The sequence below is a fragment of the Chrysemys picta genome, chromosome 16 (assembly GCF_011386835.1).
Source record: "Chrysemys picta bellii isolate R12L10 chromosome 16, ASM1138683v2, whole genome shotgun sequence".
NCBI classification, from domain to species: domain Eukaryota; kingdom Metazoa; phylum Chordata; order Testudines; family Emydidae; genus Chrysemys; species Chrysemys picta.
This window is the reverse complement of record NC_088806.1, coordinates 25,162,095-25,177,192: the sequence shown is the minus strand read 5'-3', so window position 1 is coordinate 25,177,192 and position 15,098 is coordinate 25,162,095. Positions and strand designations below refer to the sequence as shown.

Genomic DNA, 15,098 nt, shown 5'->3' with positions numbered 1-15,098 from the left:
GAGAGAGAATGCCTCGCTGTAAAATGGGCCATGGAAACATTGCGCTACTACCTGCTCGGGTGCAGATTTGTCCTCGTGACCGACCATGCCCCTCTTCAATGGATGCAATGGAACAAGGAGACGAACACAAGGGTGACCAGATGGTTCTTATCCCTCCAACCTTCCCAGTTCCGTTTGCAACACAGAGCAGGGAGCCGTCATGGCAACGCCGATGGCTTGTCACATGTGTACTGTCTGGCATCCAAGCTGCCCAACCCCTTGGCGTTGAGCAGGGGGGAGGGATATGTGACAGACCCAGACCAGTGGAGTACAGGAGTCTGGTAGAGGGCAAATATACTGGTCACTGGATAAGTAGTTTTCTGTTCCCTGAGTGACCAGAGCAGGGGCTGCACTAGAGTAATCAGGAACCTGTTAGAACCAGTTAAGGCAGGCAGGCTCCACCTGGAGCCACTTACGAAGAAGCTGCTAGAATCAATTAAGGCAGGCTAATCAGGGCACCTGGGTTTTAAAAAGGAGCTCACTTCAGTTTGTGGTGCGAGTGTGAGGAGCTGGGAGCAAGAGGCGCAAGGAGCTGAGAGTGGGAGGGTGTGCTGCTGGAGGACTGAGGAGCACAAGTGTTATCAGACACCAGGAAGAAGGTCCTGTGGTGAGAATAAGGAAGGTGTTTGGAGGAGGCCATGGGGCAGTAGCCCAGGGAGTTGTAGCTGTCGTGCAGCTGTTACAGGAGGCACTATAGACAGCTGCAGTCCACAGGGCCCTGGGCTGGAACGCAGAGTAGAGGGCAGGCCCGGGTTCCCCCCAAACCTCCCAATTGACCTGGACTGTGGGTTCTTCCAGAGGGGAAGGTCTCTGGGCTGTTCCCCAATCTACATGGTGAATCTCTGAGGCAAGAAAATCCGCCAATAAGCGCAGGACTCACCAAGATTGAGGAGGAACTTTGTCACACTATATAATAGACACCTAGATGAACACTGTTATTACTGATGGGGGAAATTTGGCTAGGATGTTGGGTTTAATGGATGATAGACTATTAGATGGGCCAAACTGTTTTGCAAATTTCAGTGTCAGTTATAAATTGGAGTAATTATCCCATAACTGCCTCTGCAGGTTTTTTGCACCTTTCTCTGAAGCAACTGCTGCTGGCTACTCTGAGACAGGTCCTACACTAGATTGAGCACTGGTCTGGTACAGTAGGGCAATTCCTATGAGCATCACTTTTGGTCCCCTATTCTGGTCATTCCTTGCATTTGTCTGATTTTCTTTCTGTGCCTTTATCGGCCTCAGTCAGTATCTTCACAACATCTCTTGAAGAGGGAGTGTGAGGCTTGGTCTACACCTAAAACATATTGGTTGAACTAGCTATGTTCCTCAGGGGTGTGAAAAATTCACACTCCTGAGAGATACAGTACACTTATTGCTAAGTCAACGAAAGAATTCTGTCACTGACCTTGCTACCAGCTCTCAAGTGGGAGGCTGCACTACACCACCAGAACCCCTCTTCCCTCACTGTAGGAAGGGAAGGGTCTATGCTACAGCGCAGAAGCTCTGTCGCTGTAGTGCATACAATGTAGGTGTCTTTGAGCACAGTGATCGGTGACCTTAAATATAGGCCTTGTCTATACTGCAGAGACTATACTGCTGGCACTAGGCTGTGTATATGCTGGTGGCCGGGGTTTCTCTGCCTGTGTAGGAACACCTTCTCTCTGAACCACACGGGATAGAAGCCCAGAAACCGTCTTAATTAACATTGCTGCATCTACAGGAGGGTGGGGGGGAGGGGTTTGTTGGCCTAGTGACATCAGTCAGGGGAAGGTTTTTCACAGATCAAACTTTTCAGGATGGACCAGGCCATAGACAGTGTCCTCAATCAGGAACTATATGCCCACCTTTCTATTTCTCTCAGGCATCTGTCTTTGTAAAGCAGCACTCGCAATAGGCTCCCAAGCCCACTTCTGGTCTCGGTAAATATATGATGGTAGCACCTATTACCAATAATTTCCCTACTGAATGATCCCAGAAACAATCTGAGCTCCAAAAGTGAGAACTAGGGCAATGAGCTATTCTAGTTCTAAGCCAACCTCTAGGTTACTGCCCGTTGAACTAGAGCTCTTTAGGGGGGAAATAGGAGAACAAGAAGCTCATATCAGCATTCCTGTGTTTCAATTTCCCACCTTGCCAAGTTCTGGGGGGTTAGCACCTCTGCCTCCTAGATTTCGAGGGCACTTGCCACTGTGAACTTGTCTTTCTGATGTTTCTTTCGGGGGAATGGTCTCTCTCCACCTTCCTTCTGTTAAATGCTAAAGAAAAGATCCTCAGCTGCTGTAAGGTGAAAGAACTTAATTGATTTCACTGGACCTATGCTGATTTATACCTGCTGGGAATTTGACCCTGAGAGTTTCTGAAGTCAAGACCTTGGATTAGCTTTCCAGCTCTGCAGACATCTTTTTACAACCCTACCCACAAGGCTGAAGCTCACCAGAACATCTTGCAGGGCTTTCCACAAGGCAGAGACTGTATCTGTATTCAGTACAAAAGAACAACAGTCGGAGACCACCCAGGTTGCAAAGCAAACCACTCCACAGACAGAAAGTGCCACGATAGGTGGCAGGAACTCAGCACTCATCAGGATCTGGCCTACAATGAGCATACAGTGGGATTTCCTCCTCCTGCCCCCTGCAATGGCCAGTTTGTCCTGAAGCACACCATGGTGATTCCTCCCTGTTTTAGCCTGGTTAAGTGCAGAAGCTGGTCACAAAATTATCCAGCCTCTACTTTTACCCACACTCCTTTTCTTTTCTTCCCAGCACTGCCCTGCCACCGTTCCCCCCTGTATTCAAACTGAGGTGCAATCCCCCACTTTCATCAGTGTTGCAGCCTAGACAATCAAGAGTGTAGGAGCTTGGGGGCCTAGACATAACCGAAAAGCAAGTGTAGCCCAGACCTACGCAAATGCCCTTTCACATAGAGAATAATAAATGATTGGGCTGGTCCATTCTTGTAAAGGCTCAGGGATGATTCAAGAAGTAAGTGACTTGTAGCTATTGTCCTAAGAGAAATGATGTGTGAAGGGGATGAGTTCAAAGCAGCCGGGGACTCTTACCTGTGAGTCTTATGAGCAATTTGACTCGGTGGCAGAGGCATTTTTCCCCCGAGTGAAGCTGTTCCCTTTTCTCTTCTCTCTCAATGCTGTTTCTTCCCAGCAGGAGGGGAAGATGAGTTTGTCTGAAATAGCAGCTCATTGCTGCTAATGCACAAGTCCAGTTAATTGAAGGTGTAAAAGCTTTATGTTTCTTGCCATTCAAAAACCCCATAAACCAAAACTACAGTCTTGGACAGCAATGCGCCCTAGGACTGCCGCTTACAGCAGTGTGACAACAGCCCTCTGGGCTAATACAAAGTATTTGTTGTTGTTTTACGGTAAGAGAAGGGCCCAGTTCTGCCCACTCCTATCTGATCTGACTATATAACTGACAATCAGTAGGTGCAGGAATTGTTTTTGCCTTGGGTGGATATGCCCCATGGCTTCCCAGTACTCTGTGCTGGGGAAGGGGGAGATGTTAACCTTGAAGGTTAAGATTGTGATAAATGCCTTTGCTCACAGCTAACTCCATCGTGTCCAAAGCTCCCCTGCCCCCCATTTTGCCAGCAGGAGGGAAGGAAACAGTGTCCAGTCAAGAAATCCGATCATTTGCAATATACCAGCCCGGGGGGTTCACAGCAGTTACTAATTGGGGCTGGCCAGCTCCACACACCTGTGGGGGGGGGGGGGGGGCTGCTCAGCACGTCTCGAAGCCAGGCCCTTCCCAGCGCTCCCAAACCACTGGTCATTTTTGAAAATTGAGGCCATGGTTTTTTAATTTGATTGACAGTGGCCATTTCCCTAAGGCAACATCCCGGGACCTCGCGCATCCTTCCGCCGGGGGGCCCACTGCTCGCCCCTGCTGCCTGGGGCACTAGCCGGCTCCCGCACTTCGCTTCTCTGTGGGACGCAGCCTCCGCTCCGCTTTCCGAGCTAGGGGCCGGGGCCGGGGCCGGGACCCGGACCCTTCCGCTCCGCTCCTCTCTCCCCTCGGCTTCATCCCCCCTTTCCCCATGGCTCCAGCAGGGGGCCCCAGCGCCCCTCTCCAGTGACTCCTGCTATCCCCCCACGCGGGGCATGGGGACGGGGGGCTCTGCCTGGCCCGTGCTGCCCCCCATGGCAGTGCTCGCCTGCCCCCCCGGCTCTGCCCCCCCACCGCCGTGCTCCCCTCCCCCCGGGTACTGTCCCCTCCTCCTCCCGGTACTGCATCCCCCCGGCAGTGCTCCCCTCCCCAGGGTACTGCCCCCTCCTCCTCCCGGTATTGCCTCCACCCGGCCGTGTTCCCCTCCTCCCGGGTACTGCCCCCCCGCCATGTCCCCTCCTCCCGGATAGTGCACCCCCATCGTGCCTCCTCCCCCCGGGTACTGCCCCCCGTGCCATGCCCCTTCCACCCGGGTAGTGCACCCCTGCAATTCCCCCCACCCGCCGTCTCCCCTCTCCCCGGCACCGCACCCCCCCCCCAGCCCGTGCCCCCCGGCACTGCACCCCCTCCCATTCTCCTTCCCCCCGGTACGGCACCCCCACCCCGTGTCCGTCCCCCCCCCCAGTTCCCCCCCCCCCACTCCCGCGGCTGTGATCCCCGGCACTGCACCCCCAGCCCCGTGCAGTTCCCCCGGTCTCCACCGGGGGCCCCCCCTGTTCCCTCCGCTCCTCCCCGGTGCTGCCGGACACGGTCTCTCCGCTGCTGCCGCTGCCGGATCGGCTTGAGAGGAGAGCGCCGCCGAGTCTGCGGGAAAAGCCCCGGCTCCCGCCCGCTGTCCAGCCCGGAGCCCCGGGGAGCCGCTCAGGTAGGAGACCGGCCGCCGCTGCGGCTCGGCTGTGCCAGCCCCGGCCCCCCGCACGCCCGCCCCGCGTCTCGGCGCCCCCCGGCGGGGTCCCCGGCTCCCGTGCACCGCCGCTGCCCCGCGCCCAGCCCCGCGCTCGGGGGCTCCTGCAGCCGCTTCCCGGGGAGAGACAGCTTCCTCCCCGCCCGGTCCCGCTACGGGGCTTTGCCTCCTTGCGCCCCATCCAGCCTGTGTCCTGCCCGGGGCCCCGCTGGAGCCGTACACCCTCGCCCACCCGGACTCCTGTGCTTCCCAGCGCCTCCTCTCGGCCCCCCGTCCGCTGCCCTCTTTATCCCCAGTCTCCTCTGCATCGGGGCCACCTTTTGCCCTGGGGTTCAGGATCATCCCCCGGGGCCCAATCGCGGGGGGGAGAAGCAGGAGGGATGGGTAACTGAGGGAGGGGAAGTAGGTACCAGAATCTACCCGGGAGGGGAATGGTGGCTAAGAAACTCCAGGGTCCCTGTATTAGCTGGGAGAAGAGGATGGGTGTTGGGGGGGTAGGGGACAACTGGTTCTAGTTTTGTGATCCTTTTTGGCAGAGGCTGGACTGCAGGAGCTGTCTGTGCCATGGCTGGGGAGGTGAAAAGCAGGCTCAGAGCTGTTTGAAATGACTCAGATTTCGAGCAGATCTTTCATAATGAGAATCAAAAAAATGTTAAAAAAAATTACCTGTTAATAAAAATAGATACTGTGCAAGCTAACCCCCCTGGGAAGTGATGCTATGGGGGAGAGGCGGGCCTGGGAGGATGCTGTAGAGAGGGATGGGGGTGAAGGATGAAGGGGGCGTGGAGTGTGGGGAGAGATGAATAGGTGGAAGAGACAAGGATGGGGTGGGGGGGAGTTTTGCAAGGAGAAGAAGAAGGTGCAGTGGTGGTGGGTGGCGTGGTTGGAGAAGTGAGTAGTGGATGGAGGAACGGGATGAAGGCATGGCAGCTGGTGGGTGAGGGAGAGATGGATGGAGGGATGGCATGGCTGGCTATAAAGTCATGGACACTTATAAAGAGTCTTTCAAATGGCATCTATTTCTCTAAGCAACCACCCTTTCTTTGTGGCTGACCTCGGGGTTGTGAGCAGTGGGGCACCTCCTGACACCGTCTCCATAGCAGGGCTCCTGAAAATATCCCAATCTATATTTCCTGGAGAAAGGGTGGCCAGGAGAGCTCTCCTTCCTGCCCCGTAGGACTCTGGCATCCTGTGTGGACTTGTAATGACTTCACAGTCTAAACTGTTTTAAGAAGATTTAACCAACAGAAACGTACCATTGCATTAAAGCTTCCCAACTACATTGTTGTTATCCATTATATCATCTATTAGTGCTTGCAAAGGCCTCTCCCACCAGCCCTACTGCGGCAGATTATTTGTGGCCACAGTACTTTAGCATATCAAGCGTTGTAAATAACTGAGCTCTGTACCCCAGCCTTCAGCAAAGCTGAAACCTAAAGAGAGCAGGAATAAAGCACAAAGCCCAGTTCCCACGGTTTACCTGGAGATGACTTCACTTCCCTGATGTCATGGGAAGCGCGTGGTAGTTTCACAGAGTACAGGAGCAGAGCTGGCTGAAGTGGACGCTTGCCTGATAGTTGGAAGTGGCTATTTTAGTGGCCGGAGCTTGCAGTCATTGGCGTTTTCATAAATACCTTTAGATGGCTATTTTCCCAGTGTCTTTGGGTTAGGAAGATGGGGTCAAACCAATCCATAATGTCACTCCACTGGATTTAATGGAGTTACACCAGGGGCGAGTTAGTCCTAGCGTGATTTTCATCTGGGATACCTCATTCTGTGTGTGTGTGTGTGAGATAGAGAGAGAGAGAGGGTTACCTGGAAATACAGGTATAATCCTTGTGCAGACCCTTGTTAATAGTGTAGCTTTGAAAGGTGCGGAGGGATTCCAAAAGCCTCCCTACGCCCAGCTTTATTCTGCCATAACAGAGATGTTTCATCGCAAGCATGCCCTGCAACTCTGAACGGGAGCCTTTTGGGCAGAGGGAGAGGGGAGGATGTTTGCTGTAGATACTGCGCATTGCTCATCATTAATCAGGTTTATTATTTTCCCAAACTGGCAGAATTCATTCCTCAAGGTCGCGACCCTCGGGAGAGTTAATCTAATATGCACACATTACTCAGTCTGGGCTTGTTTAATTTTCAGCACTTTGCTCATTTCCTGTTGAGGAGCTCTCTGCTGGGCATACAAGAGCTGGGTTTTGCCTCCAGGCCTCTAGCAGGAGACAGTGTACAATGCCCACGTCTGGTTGCAGTAGCGTCCAGGGCAATTTCCCTCCCTTTCCAGCCTCCAGCAGGAGTCGATGCCCACGTCCTGCAGCAGTAGCATCCAGACTAGAGTTGCCCCTTCTAGCCTCCAGCAGGAAGTAGTTGCTAAGTGCCCAGGCCTTGATGTAGCAGGACAGTCTTCCAAGTGCTTCAGGAGCCAGTGCCTAGTGTCTACATCTTGCTGTGGCTAGCTAGCAGGGCAGAGCCTTCTATTCTTCCTTCCAGCAGGAACTGATGCCTAATACCCACAGCTTGCTGCAGAATCCTCCTTTTCGAACCACTAGCAGGAGCCAAGTCTCTTAGCCACCAAGGCACGTGTGTACGTGCGTGCAGGTAGGAGGCTGCTGTTAACAAGACTTGGTATTTTTGTGCCGAGGCTTTTCTTTTGCTACATTTCACATAAGAATAGAAAAGGGCTTTGTTAGATGAATCTGCAGCTAGTCTCCTGCAGTGCCAAGGCTGGATACTTTAAAAGCTTTCTTGACATAAGACAGTTTTAACATACACATGTTAGTGTAACCGTTGTATTTTAGGGGAACTGGCATGGCTGGGAAGAGAGGTAATGTGCGACTGAACCTTTCACCTGCAGGTCGCTGGTTCAAATCCAGTCCAGATTACTAATGACTGAAAACTGTCAAAGTGCTGTTTGGTGGTGTGGTGAAAAGAATTGTTTGGCTTAATCTATTTCCTGGTGGACAGGCTTTTACATCACCAGACTGGACATAAATTAGTACCCCTGGAAGAAAGCAGTGGATGAATGGGCCATGGAGACTGAACTACTAAAGTTAGTGATGGCATGGAGGAAAATTGTACTGTCAGTGCCTCCGTTCTGGAGATAAAGTGGGCGTAGGTTGTCCATTTGGAACCTTTCAGCAGCACAAAATGAATTGCATGAAATCCTTAGAGAGAGATGTTTTAAAACATAGTCTGTTAACCCTTCAGGTACCAGCTCCTAATACAGATCCTCTCCACCACTTCCATTTTGAGAGGCATGTTCCATGAAAGGTTGAAAATCTTCAAAATAATGAGTGACAGGCTCAGATCAGGGGAATGCCAATTCTAGCTCCTCCGTTCAGGTCTGGAATGGAGAGAGATGCGCCTGATGAGCAGAGGGGGGATCTGTCCAGCAAAATTTCCTCTCATCCAGGGACAGGCCACCTGTAAAGTCTTGCTGTGTGCGGGGATTTCAGCATGGGTGCTGCAGCACTTAGGAATGACTGCATTGCTGTTGACTGGATGTTTGTTGCTGAAGATTTTCTTTACCAATGTCGGTGTGAAGAAAAACTGAGCTGAGGATGTCGATCATAGTCACGTGAGCCTAAATACCCAGAAGCCAAAAATGTTCGGTGATTGGTAGGAGAGTGGTGGATAATTTAAGGGAGTTGGTCTTCAGAGAGCTCATCAAAGGAGGATCCAGGCGGTTGTACATATTATCACTGTGGAACGACTTTGTTATCTATATACTAAAGTGTGTCAAGAAATCCCATCTGCCCAATCCCATGTGTGTGCTGATTACGTAGCCCTCTAATAGAGCAGTAGGTGAGCAATGACCTACTGAGTTAAGAATCAGCCAGGATTATGGGGACTCTAAGCTGTGTTAGTCTGGGAGGCAGAGAATGAAGAAGAACCACAGTGTCGGTATGTGTCCAGTAGCCTCCTTGTTATGTCCATTCCAGACAAGTTCTGTCCCTTTGGGATCACAATGGATGCTTCAACCCAGTTGCTGAACGGTCCTTACCTGGGGGGAAAAACTGCTTTCTGAATAGCTTGATGGAAAGTTGGAAGTTTGTGTCAGGAACCCACAACGAATGTTGGCTCCTTGGGGAGTGGAAAGAGATTGCCTGGGTTGGGGACGGGTCTTCCTGTCAGTGAAGAGGTGGGAAGGAGAGGAAAGTAGAAAGAGAAGGAGCTGAAAGTGACAGAGGTGAGAAAGTAGGGAAGAGGAGTAAATACACATTGAGAATCAGTTAGCATTAAGGGCTGAAGTAAAGAGGAGAATTTACTAGGATAAGAAATCGATAAAATAGGCTGGTTAAAATATAGGAGAAGCCAGTCGAAAGGCAAACAGTTAATTAAAAAAACGTTTAAATGAGCACGTTACTAAGAAGGCAAGAGGCTTAAATGGTCCTGTGAGGCACTGAGCACCATTAACCCCCTACCCTACATTGACCTTAGTGAAAGGGGGTGGATTTTGAGAAGGGATTTGAAAGCAGAGAGGCTGGGATAGAATGGAGGAGGGCTACAGGCAAGGGGGAGTGGATGTGTGCCTATCTCCTCAGTCCAGATGGGCAGTGCTCCCGCTCTGCTTTCATCTACTTTAACCATGGGAAGGGAGGTCATTCTGGGTTTGGGCACCTTAGAAGGAGGTGTGGCAGGAGAAGTGATGTTAATTGTCTGTCTGTGTAATGGACTTCTTGGCTTGTTGATTAGTAATGCAGTAGCATCCAGAGGCCTCAACCAAAATTAGGGCCCCATTGTGCGGGGTCTGGACATAGATGGAGTAAGATAGTTCCTGCCTCAAAGAGCGTTCACCCTAAATAGACAAGGGGTGAGAGCGTGTTGTGTTCCCCATGTTATAGATGGGGAACTGAGGCAGGGCAGATCTGTGGGTTGAACTTGGGTCTCTCAAGTCCTTGTCCCCTGTGCCTTAACTGCCAGACTGCCCTGCTTCTCAGGTTGTTTCCCCAGAATCCTTGCCTCTCTTTCTATCCACTAGTGACAAAAGAACCACAAGAGAGTAGCTGCCTTTGGCAGTTGGATCCCACCAACGCAAGGGCGAGCGCTGGGTTGTGTTGGGGGGACTGCTGGTTATGGTGCATCCTGGCTTGATAGGGAAACAAAGTCCTGAAAGCCAAAAGGCTGATTCACAAGAGGTGCTAAGCACCTTCCTCTCCCATTGACCTAAGCTGGAGCTGACTTATAAAAATCAGACCCCAGCGTTCTTAAGGTGCAGCTAGAAGGCCGTCAGCCCCTGCATTAGCCTTTTCAGAAGTGCCCCCCGTTCCATGTTGGGGGCTTCTCAGGCAATCACAAAATGTTCAGCTGTCTGTGCTGACCCAGAGCTTCAAGTGGGGAGCAACTGTAATTCTTGTCTAAGGAAGAGAACAGCATAACTGGTAGCTCCTAGACTCAGTGGTTCTCAAACTTTTGTACTGGTGACCCCTTTCACATAGCAAGCCTATGAGTGCGATTCCCCCTTATAAATTAAAAACACATTTTTATATATTTAACACCATTATAAATGCTGGAAGAAAAGCGGGGTTTAGGGTGGAGGCAGACAGCTCACGACCCCCCATATAATAACCTTCTGAGGGGTCCCAACCCCCAGTTTGAGATCCCCTGTCCTAGACTCAGTGGGTTGATAGAAATCCATGGAACACTGGTGATTCCTTGTTGAAGGGAATGGGAAACTCAGTTCTCCGAATGGGGAATTTCTGTATACAGAAAACAGACTCCAGATACTATTGCAAGTTTATTCCAATGCAGAGGAGGCCACAGAGTCCAATTTATTTGGTTATAAGTCCCTGTTAGTGGAAATGTTAATATAATTGTAGGAGTGCAGCATAGGGCATCAGCTCAGAACAAGAAAGAACTTAGTGTGTTCACAGAGGTGAAAGAAGTTTCAAAATCTGATGGAACCTAATGAGCAGTTTTAACTACCCCAATATTAACACACTGTCTGGTATGTTGGGCCTGGATTGGAGGAACAATTTATGGCATTAATAAACAGCTGCTTTTTAGAGCAGCGTGTTTTGGTACCTATGGTAACTCTTGATTTAGCTTCCTGTACTAGACAAGCATGTGGATTTAGCAGCTCTGTTGGCGAGTGACCATGGCACGACTGTGTTTAATGTAATCGTGAGTGACTCCCTTAGGGATAATGCAGTGATGGCAAACTATAAAAGGGCAGGTTTGAAAATGTTGAGGAAATTGGTTGACTGGAGGCTGATGGGAAAAGTGGAGAAACAGACCAATGTTACATGTCCCACAAGCAGCCCAAAGAGCTATTAAGGGATGTGGCAGTCGGGGTACTGAAGCTTTGTAGATGTCAGAGTACAAAAAAACAACAAAACCCACAGGCAAATGGAAAGCAGCAGAATGGGAGTGAAGAATACTGAGCATCGCTGAGGTACTTCTCCTGCACCCCTCTCAAAGTAATTTACAAAAGAGGACAGGAGGACTTGTGGCACCTTAGAGACTAACACATTTATTAGAGCATAAGCTTTCGTGGACTACAGCCCACTTCTTCGGATGCCACGAAAGCTTATGCTCCAATAAATGTGTTAGTCTCTAAGGTGCCACAAGTCCTCCTGTTCTTTTTGCGGATACAGACTAACACGGCTGCTACTCTGAAACCTTACAAAAGAGGGTGAGTGTCTTTCTCCCCTTTTTACACACAGTGAAATGGGAGCACAGAGAGGTGAAGTGACTTGTCCAAGGGAAGCGAGCCAGTGGGAGAGCTAAAATCAGATAGAAGGTAGGAGCCCTGACCTCCAGTCCCCTGCTTTATTGGCTAGTCACTCTGCCTCAAGTGGGCCAGTTTATTAGGCCTAGAAAAAGACATTCTCGTAGAGTGGAAAGCTCACCACAGACTGGAATGCAAGGGCTATGCCAATGGTGAAGCGAGGTAACAGAGTATAGACCAGATCAATTGACAGCATCAGTGCAGCTAAGTCAGTTGAAACCAGCTGCAGATCTGGCCCTATGTATCCAGTGGTACTGAGGAGAATAATACAAAATTCGGGCAATACATTAAAAGGCTGCATAGGTGACTGTAGCCCCAGGGCCAAAAGTTGTGCAAGGAACAATTGAAGAGGAAAATGAAGGGAGGAGGTGGGTGGAGGGGAGGTTCAAGGATTTCTTTGCATCTGGATGCTGGAGCAATTCCCATTCACAGGAAATTAACAGCAAGTGAGCCCTACAAAGAGGAAGTAATGGAGCGACTTGAGAAACTTGGGGGCTGTAAATCAGCAGGATCCTGACGGTTCATCTGAGGGCTCTGGGGTAAATAAAGTGTGAAATAGCAGCGCTATTAACATGGCTTTGCAGGATTAACTTTAAAGTGGCAACTCTTCCTGAGGCTGGAAGGACACTGTTGTGGGGACCGGTTCCATGAGCCAGTGGCTTTGCGGCAGGGATGACTTTGACCCATGATGCTTTTAAAAAGTAAAATAAAAACAGAAGTTCCAGGAAATTAGCCCAGCGCATCTCATTTCTGTTCCCTGGCAACTGACAGTCGAATGAAGGCTCAAAGCTTCAAACTCCCTAGCCTCTGTTTGCCAGAAGCTGGGATTGGGTGACAGGGCATGGATCACTTGATGATAACTTGTCTGTTCATTCCCTTTGGGGCACCTGCCATTGGCCACAGTCAGAGGACAGGATACTGGGCTTGATAGACCTTTGGTCTGACCCAGTCTGGCCGTCCTTATATTCTTAAATACTTGGATCTGGCGAACCTGCACGGTCAAACCAACATGACTTGTGTGAGAACAGGGGCAGAAATCTGCCACCTTTAACCTGGTAGAGATTACTGGGCAAGTTAATGAAACAGGAGAGCTGATGATGACCCAATGGACATAATTTACTTGGATTTTCATCAAGCTTTCCATTAGGTCTTTTGTAAGAGACTATTAAAGGAGATAAATAACAGAGTGAGGCAAATAAATAACCACAGGTTAAGGGGCAAAGTCGGGTGGTGGTTTAACTAGGTAAGTAACAGAAAATGGAGCTGTAATGGAAGGTTGCTGCTGAGAGGGCAAACAGGTTATTGGTGGGTGGGAGCGGGGTCCTTGCATAGAGGCTGGAGCTGTTTATTATATTTAATGATTCGGAGGAGGAAGTGGACCAGGGAGGGGGTAGGAGACAATTTTGCTGTTGAAAAGAACTTGCTTTGGTTACTAAACGCTGAGGAGATTTAAGAGGCACGGCAGCTAGATTGAAGCACATCAGGGGATTGGTCAGCATGCTGGCAGCTGGGATTTAACTGGAATAAATGTGCCAAGTAATGCACACTGGCAAAACCAGCCTGAATCTTCTCTCCTGGAGGCAGGTGGGCTGTGAATCTATGGGATCTTCTGAGGAACAGGGAGACGTAGGAGCAATCGGCAAGAGAGGTCAGGGAAGATAACCAGTTCTGTGTGCAGTAGTACTTTAAAAGGCAAATAGCCTGTGTGTGAGCACTGTGAAAGAAAGTTAGCATGGAAAGAGATTCTGACCTTGTAGCAGGTGGCCTCATCTGAAGTGCTATCTAGTCTTGATCACCGGGTGCAGAGCAGATATTAACAAAGCCTGGAGCACAGCGGTAAAGACGGGGAGACAGTAACATCTAGTGGATAGAGCACTGGATTAGGAGTCAGGAATGTGGGTTCTGTTTGTGCTTCTGCCAATGGCCTGCTGGGTGACTTAGGGCAAGTCACGGCGGCTTCCTGTGCCTCAGTTTTCCCATCCATCATCTCTTTCCTGGTAAAGAGTAGAACTGTGCAAATGACCGTTCTTTGTTTTTTGGTTCTCTGGTAGTTTAAAAAAAATAATAATAATAATTCTGGGTTGACCCAAACCGAAAAAATTTTGGTAACTCAAAAGCTGAAGAAGAATTCGTAAGCCAAAGTTTTGTTTTGATTTCAAGTGTGTTTAATCTTTTAAATCAAACGGAAGGAAATTTTCAACCGAAGTCGTGTTGGATCGAAAAATCGAAATCTTTCAAAAATGTTGCAACATTTTGACTTTTCCCAATTTTTTTTCCTTTTATAAATATATGAACAATTCACTGAAACCTTTCGATGATGCTGAATCTGCGTTTTTCCCCAGGGAAAAGAGAAAAGTTTAAGCCAAAAAAATTGATCTCTCTGTAGTAAAGAACTTTGAGCTCTGTGGTTGCCCTAGGTCTTAGGAAGGGAATTCCTCACCCAAAGACCACCTACAGCATTGCAGACAGGTCGATACATTGCTGCGGGGCACCATAGGACTTCGTCTGACACAGCAGAGACTAGTCACTGCAGACGTCAGGGTGCTGCGCTTGATGGGGCGCTGTGTCCCTCTCTTGGCGCTCTGTTAGTACCTAGCGTCAGGCCTGCCCAGAGGGAGGGGCAAGTGGGGCAATTTGCCCCGGGCCCCACAGGGCCCCCCACGAGAACATAGTATTCTATGGTATTGCAACCTTTTATTTATGGAAGGGGCCCCCAAAATTGCTTTGCCCCAGGCCCCCTGAATCCTCTGGCTGGCCCTGCTTAGCGTGTTGTCGGTAGTATGGCAAATCCCATAGGCCTTTTCCAGCATTTTCTCCTGCCACGCAGTACTCCCAACCTTGGCTTCTGCATAGTGTGAAGCTTGCAGGGGAGGAGAGGTAATGGTACAGAGAGCCAACAGGTGGGTCCTCCAAAGCAGTGATCAGGACAACTGGGGGTGTGTTTAGGGAGAGACTCTTGGAACTGCTCCCCTAAATGGTTCAGAAGATAACACTTCGTCGCCAAAACCGTGGAGGATTTATACAGCTTTTACATTATTATTTTTTTTCTGCTCAGCTGCAAATCCCCATATCAGATCCCGACCAGGTGATGGGACGAAGCTGCAACGCTTATGCTGACTGTCCTTCTGCTAAGAAGCAGCTGCATAATGTAATTTCCAACCCGTGTCTCAACTGAGCACCCAGTGAGCTATCCTGCATGTGAGGATTTGCATCTCTACTGAAATCACGCGGCTTTAAAGTCTGCAGAATTGATTTGCATCCTTCATGAGGGAAAGAGCCAGACACACACTTTTCCCCCTCTTCCATCCTCCCTCCCTTTTTACTGTATTTGGTTAACTCAGCATCCGGCACAGTGATGTGGAAATAAAGCAAAGAAGCTTTGTCTTGACTTCATTTCATATGTATGCCTCTGCATAAATAGGGAGCGTATATCACATTGGCAGTCCCTAGCTAGGCTAGAGTT

General features: G+C 49.9%; 1 protein-coding gene across 7 annotated transcripts in view; it reads left to right on the top strand.

The window, feature by feature from the left end:
- Positions 1-4,665: 4,665 nt before the first annotated feature.
- The window catches only part of GRIK4 (glutamate ionotropic receptor kainate type subunit 4), a 317,543-nt gene continuing 307,110 nt past the window's right edge, over positions 4,666-15,098 (top strand). For 5 of the 7 annotated variants that reach the window (XM_042851894.2, XM_008164539.4, XM_042851896.2 and 2 more), the window contains exon 1: positions 4,667-4,866. The gene's annotated coding sequence lies outside the window, so the exon portion shown is untranslated. Of the gene's footprint in view, positions 4,867-15,098 lie in introns of all 7 variants that reach the window. The other 2 variants (XM_042851897.2, XM_008164536.4) reach the window with 2 other exon arrangements.